This window comes from Sapajus apella, unplaced genomic scaffold (genome assembly GCF_009761245.1).
Source record: "Sapajus apella isolate SASKATOON/1434 unplaced genomic scaffold, GSC_monkey_1.0 scaffold88, whole genome shotgun sequence".
Taxonomy (NCBI): Eukaryota; Metazoa; Chordata; class Mammalia; order Primates; family Cebidae; genus Sapajus; species Sapajus apella.
The window spans coordinates 8,777,228-8,783,505 of record NW_022437028.1 but is presented as its reverse complement, the minus strand read 5'-3'; positions in this window follow the sequence as shown (position 1 = coordinate 8,783,505).

Here is a 6,278-nt window from a genome sequence, read left to right as displayed (position 1 = left end):
ACACACACACACACACACACACACACACACACACACACACACACATCTTTCTTGACAAAGGGTCTCATTCTGTAACCCAGGCTGGAGTGTAGTGGTCCAGTGATAGCTTACTGTGGCCTGAAACTCCTGGGTTCCTGCCTCAGCCTCCTGAGTAGCTGGGGCCACAGGGACACACCACCAGGCCCAGTTAATTTTTTTTTTTATTTTTGCATTTTTTGTAGAGACAGTCTGGCTATTTCCCAGGCTACTCTTGAACTCTTGGGCTCAAGTGATCTGCCTGTCTTGGCCTCACAGGCATGAGCCGCCACACCTAGGCTTATTTTTGTTTGTTTGTTTGTTTTAGTAATTATTATTTTTCCTTTTATAGAGACGGGGGGTGTCTCCCTATGTTGCCCAGGCTGGTTTCGAACTTCTGTCTGTCCTCAAGCAGTCCTCCCACCTTGGTCTCCCAAAGTGCTGGGATTACAGGCGTAAGCCACTGTGCTGGACCCAGAACTGGATTTTATTTGTATTTATTTTCTTTATTTAGACAGGGTCTCATTCTGTTGTTCAGGCTGGAATGCAGTGGCATGATCATGGCTCACTGCAGCCTCAACCTCCTGTACTCAAGCAATCCTCCTATCTGCCTCAGCTGAGACTACAGGCATGTACCATTACACACACACACCACTACACACACACATTTTTTTTTTTTTTTTTTTTTTTTTTTTTTTTGTAGAGACAGGGTCTTGTTATGTTTCCCAGGCTGGTCGCAGATTCCTAGGCCTCAAGCAATCCTCCCACCTCAACTTCCCAAAGTGCTGGGATTACAATCATGAGCCACCATGCAAGGCCCTAAAATCCAGTTTTACCAAGAACCTCCTGCTGTTAGAGTAGTAAGAATCTCCCGCCTTCCTCCATATCTAATTACTTTTTTTTTTTTTTTTTGAGACAGAGTCTTTCTCTGTTATCCAGGCTGGAATTCAGCGGAATGATCTCAGCTCACTGCAACCTCCACCTCCTAGGTTCAAGAGATTCTCCTGACTCAGCCTCCCAAGTAACTGAGATTGCAGATGCACACCACCATGACCAGCTAATTTTTGTATTTTTTTTAGAGATGGGGTTTCACCATGTTGGCCAACCTGGTCTCGAATTCCTGACCTCAACTGATCTACCTGCCTCAGCCTCCCAAAGTGCTGGGATGACAGGCGTGAGCCACCGCTCTCAGCCCATATCTAATTATTCTTAATATCTGATCAGGTTCCTTGTCCTCCACTGTCCCCCAGGCAATGTCTGATCACCCTGGCCCGTCTTCAGCAAGAATACCCCTTCCCTCTGATGTTTCCTCTTGATCATTTTCCATCCACTGACCCCCATCCCGTTCCTTGGCTATAAATTCCCACTAGCCCATGTTGTGTTCAGAGCTGAGCCCAATCTCTCTCCCTCACTGCAAGATCCTACTGCAGTGGTTCCTGTATTTATTAGGATGGTCCTGAATAAAATCTTCCTTACCATGCTTTAACAAGTATCATTGAACAGTTTTTTCATTAACAGTTTAACTCCACCATTCCACTTCCATTCTCTTCTCCTTTCAATTTTTTTTTTTTTTTTTTTTTTTTTTTTTTGATACAGAGTCTTGCTCTGTTGCCCAGGCTGGAGTGCAGTGTTGTGATCTCAGCTCACTGCAACCCCTGTCTGCTGGGGTCAAGCGATTCTCCTGCCTCGGCCTCCCGAGTAGCTGGGATTACAGGCACATGCCACCACACTTGGCTAATTTTTGTATTTTTAGTAGAGATGGGGTCTTGAACTCCTGACCTTGTGATCTGCCTGCCTCAGCCTCCCAAAGTGCTGGGATTACAGGCATGAGCCACAGCACCCGGCCTCCTTTCAGTTTCTTTAGCTAATATCTTTACAGCTTTCTAACATGCTGTACATGTCTTCTGCTTCCGGGAAGAAAAAGGGACGTGTTCAGAGTTGTCATGGGCCAGAGGATTGTTCAGCCTACTCTAAGGGAAGTCAAGGTTTGGTTACCCACTACTGGCCAACGTTGCTGATGGCAGCAAAAATGGGTGATGATGAGAATAAGCGAGGAAAATCCAGAAAACCACCTTTTTAGAGAGAATCATGAAAACCTTACTGGAAACGGAGGGAAAGTGCCAGAGACAACGCTAAACACTGGAATCTTTTCCTTTCCTGGACTTCCGTTGCAAAGAGCACAGGAATTATTTTTCTTTTGTCAAGCCAAATAATCTCCCAGGCATGATGGTGCACACCTGTGGTCCCAGCTACTCCAGAGGCTGAAGCAGCAGGATTGCTTGAGCCCAGGAGTTCTCTACCAGCCTGGGCAACATGGCAAAACCCCTACAAATGTTGTTGTTTTTTTTTTTTAAGATGGGGTTTCACCATGTTGGCCAGGCTGGTCTCGAACTCCTGACCTCAAGTGATCCACCCACCTCGGCCTCCTGAAGTGCTGGGATTACAGGCGTGAGCCACCACACCCGGCTTTTTTTTTTTTTTTTTTTTTTGAGACGGAGTTTCGCTCTTGTTACCCAGGCTGGAGTGCAATGGCACGATCTCGGCTCACCGCAACCTCCACCTCCTGGGTTCAGGCAATTCTCCTGCCTCAGCCTCCCGACTAGCTGGGACTACAGGCACGCGCCACCACGCCCAGCTAATTTTTTGTATTTTTAGTAGAGACAGGGTTTCACCATGTTGACCAGGATGGTCTCGATCTCTTGACCTCGTGATCCACCTGCCTCGGCCTCCCAAAGTGCTGGGATTACAGGCTTGAGCCACCGCGCCCGGCTTTTTTTTTTTTTTTAATAGCTAGGCATGATAGCGTGTGCCTACTCGGGAGGCTGAGGCGGGAGGATCACTTGAGTCCAGGAGTTGGGGGCTGCAGTGAGCTATGATCACACCACTGCATTCCAGCCTGAGCAACAGAGTGAGGCCCTGTCTCAAATAAAAATAAAAATCTCTTGAGACATAGAAAGTACACAGGATTGGAGAATCTGGCTTGTGCTCTCAGCTTTGATACTAATTAGCTAACTAGTATACCTTGGATCTGACTCTTCAGGCACTGGTTTCTTCATCTGAAAACAAGAGCTTAGCCAGATTGTCCATAAGGTCTCTTTTGACATTAATATTTTACAGCTCTAAGCCCCTTTGCTTAGGAGTATCTCAGCCCTGGAAAAAACAATGGGTTTGGAAATAGAAGAATTTTCTTTTTTCTTTTTTTTTTGAGACAGAGTCTCACTCTGTCTCCCAGGCTGGAGTGCAGTGGCGTGATCTCGGTTTACTGCAGTCTCCGCCTCCCAGGTTCAAGCAATTCTCCTGCTTCAGCCTCCTGAGTAGCTGGGAATACAGGCGTGTGACCACGCCCAGCTATTTTTTTTTTTTTGTATTTTTAGTAGAGACAGGGTTTCACCATGTTGGCCAGGCTGATCTCAATCTCTTGACCTTGTGATCCGCCTGCCTTGGACTCCCAGGAAATAGAAGGATTTTCTTCAAGTCCCAGCATAATCAAGTAATGGTTTCATAACTAGGCAAAGACCCATTTACCAAGATGCTGGTTGGAACCCCTACCAAAGCATTGATACAGGTGTGGCTCATGGAATGTGTGCAGGTTTCCTGTTTTTTCCCTCTGTCCTGGTGATCCTGTTTCCATTTCCCATCTATTTCTTTCCAGTCTAACTGAGAGGCAGTAGAGTGCCTAAGAGCACAGGCTTTGGAGAAGAAGGGCCAAGTTTCGATCTTGACACTCCCACGTATCAGTTGTGTGATACTGGAAAAGTGACTTTTCTGAGCCTGTTTCCTGGTCTATAAAATGGAAATTTTTAGGGTTAGCACAGTGGCTCACACTTGTAATCCCAGCACTTTGGGAGGCTGAGGCAGGCAGATCACTTGAGGTCAGGAGTTTGAGACCATGGGGGAATGAATGAAAAAGACTGACGAGGTCGGGCTCGGTGGCTCACGCCTGTAATCCCAGCACTTTGGGAGGCTGAGGCGGGTAGATTACAAAGTTAAGAGATTGAGACCATTCTGACCAACATGGTGAAACTCTGTCTCTACTAAAAAATACAACAATTAGCCAGGCATGGTGGCACGCGCCTGTAGTCCCAGCTACTCAGAGCAAGTGGTATCAGAGCAAGACTCCATCCCAAAAATAAATAAATAAAAATGAAAAAGACTGACCATGTGATAATTGTTAAAGCTGGCCAGTGAGTACATGGAGGCTCTTTTTTTTTTTTTTTTTTTTTTTTAAGAGAAAGCAAGTTTATTAGAGAAGAAACAGAAGAATGCACATGGAGGCTCATTTTCTCTAAATTTGCATGCCGTTAAACCTTTAAAAAATTAAAATTATCCTGGAAAATAGGGAAGAATGATGCTGAGTATCTATGAATTCATGGCACATTTGGACAGGGAATTCCATGTGCAGGCAGGCATGTTGATATTCCTCAACACTTGAGTTTTGCAGGACTAGACAAAAGCAAGTTCACTGGGGGCCAAAGGGAGTAGCACTGAGGTCGAAAACACAGAATCTTCAGTCTGAAAACCTGCAGCTGAGCCAGAGAAGCAGGAGGAAAAGACAGGCAAAGACATCTTCATCAAGTCCTGCGGCATCAGGAGTCCAGCCCCTAGGTCTTCTACTCAGGAAGTTTAGGACCCACAGAAGGGCGAGGCTACTTCTGATTGATGTCACCATGACCCTGGTCTGCAAAGTTGAGGACTAAACTCTTCTTCTCTTGCCCAAATTCCTATTTAACAGGCCTGGGGAGTCACCCCCTACAAACCATAAAGCCTCACCAGCCTTTATTTAACCTTATATAACCTGACTGACTTTTCAACCAGGCTCTGGCGTAACATCACACAGCAGATAAAGAAGGAAACCAAAATATTTTTACCCCAAATATGTTTCTTTGCTGTATCTTGAAATAGCCCTGCAAAGCTGTGTCTTGCAGGGAAACTCTACAGTGAGTAGAGAATCCCTTTCCCTTTCAGGCCTTTTTCCTAATCCAGGAGAGAATCAACTTGGCCCCTCCACTTTTTAAAGTCTGGTAAGAAATAGTTGCAGTCTGTTCTCTCTAAAACCTGCTGCCAGGAGGCTCCATCTGCATAATGGAAACCCTGGTCTCCACAACCCCTTAGTTCAGCGGTCCCCAACGTTTTGGCACCAGGAACCAGTTTTATGGAACACAATTTTTTCCACAGATGGCTGGAGCGGGATGGGTGGTTTCGTGGTTTCAGGATGATTAGAGCACATTACACTTATTGTGCACTTTATTTCTATTATTACATTGTAATGTATAGTGAAACAATTATACAACACATCATAATGTAGAATTAGAGCCCAGAGCTTTTTTTCCTGTAATTAGAGGGTCCCATTGGGGGGTTATGGGAGCTAGCGACAGATCATCAGGTATTAGATTCTCATAAGGAATGCACAACCTAGATCCCTCACAAGCGCAGTTTACAATAGGGTTTATGCTGGTATGAGAATCTAATGTTAAGGCTGATCTGGAAGGAGGAGGAGCTCAGGCAGTAATAAGAGCGATGGGGAGTGGCTGTAGATACAGATGAAGTTTCGCTCCTGCAGTGTGGCCCAGTTCCTAACAGGCCACGGACTGGTACCTGTCTGTGCCCCAGGGTTTGGGGACCTCTGCCTTAGTTAACCCAGACATTCCTTTCTATTGATTATAGGGCTTTAGACAAATACTCTCAGCCAATTGCCAATTAGAAAATCCTTTAGTCAATAACTTTCAGCCAACTGCCAATTAGAAAATCCTTGCCTCCACCTATTACTTGGAACAACCCCAGCATTCCAATTGTCCTGCCTTTCCCACAGAACCAATATGCATAGTGATTGATGTCTTATGTCTCCCTAAATTGTATAAACCCAAGCTGTAGCCCGACCATCACAGGCACATGTTCTTAGGACCTCTTGAGACTGTGCCTCGCGCCATTCGTCACTCATATTTGGTTCAAAATAAATGTCTTCAAATATTTTAGTTTGACTATTTTCATTGACAAAGTATGAACTCAATCTCTGGCTTCACGGACCAAGCACGGGGTTCCATGTCCATAAACCTGGCCCGAGGTGCTGGACCTGAGGGTACCCAGTGACCTTGGGCTACGAAGTCTGCGAGAAGGACCGAGGCGGGCACCCTAGCCCATGCCCTCCTTGCCCCAAGGCGTCAGGGTGGGGTGGGAGAACCTCCGAAGCCTTCATCTGGTCTGACAGTCTTTAGTAAAAACAGAAAGAGTCCCTAGCTGTTCCTTTGGGGTCGATTCAGCCCTGC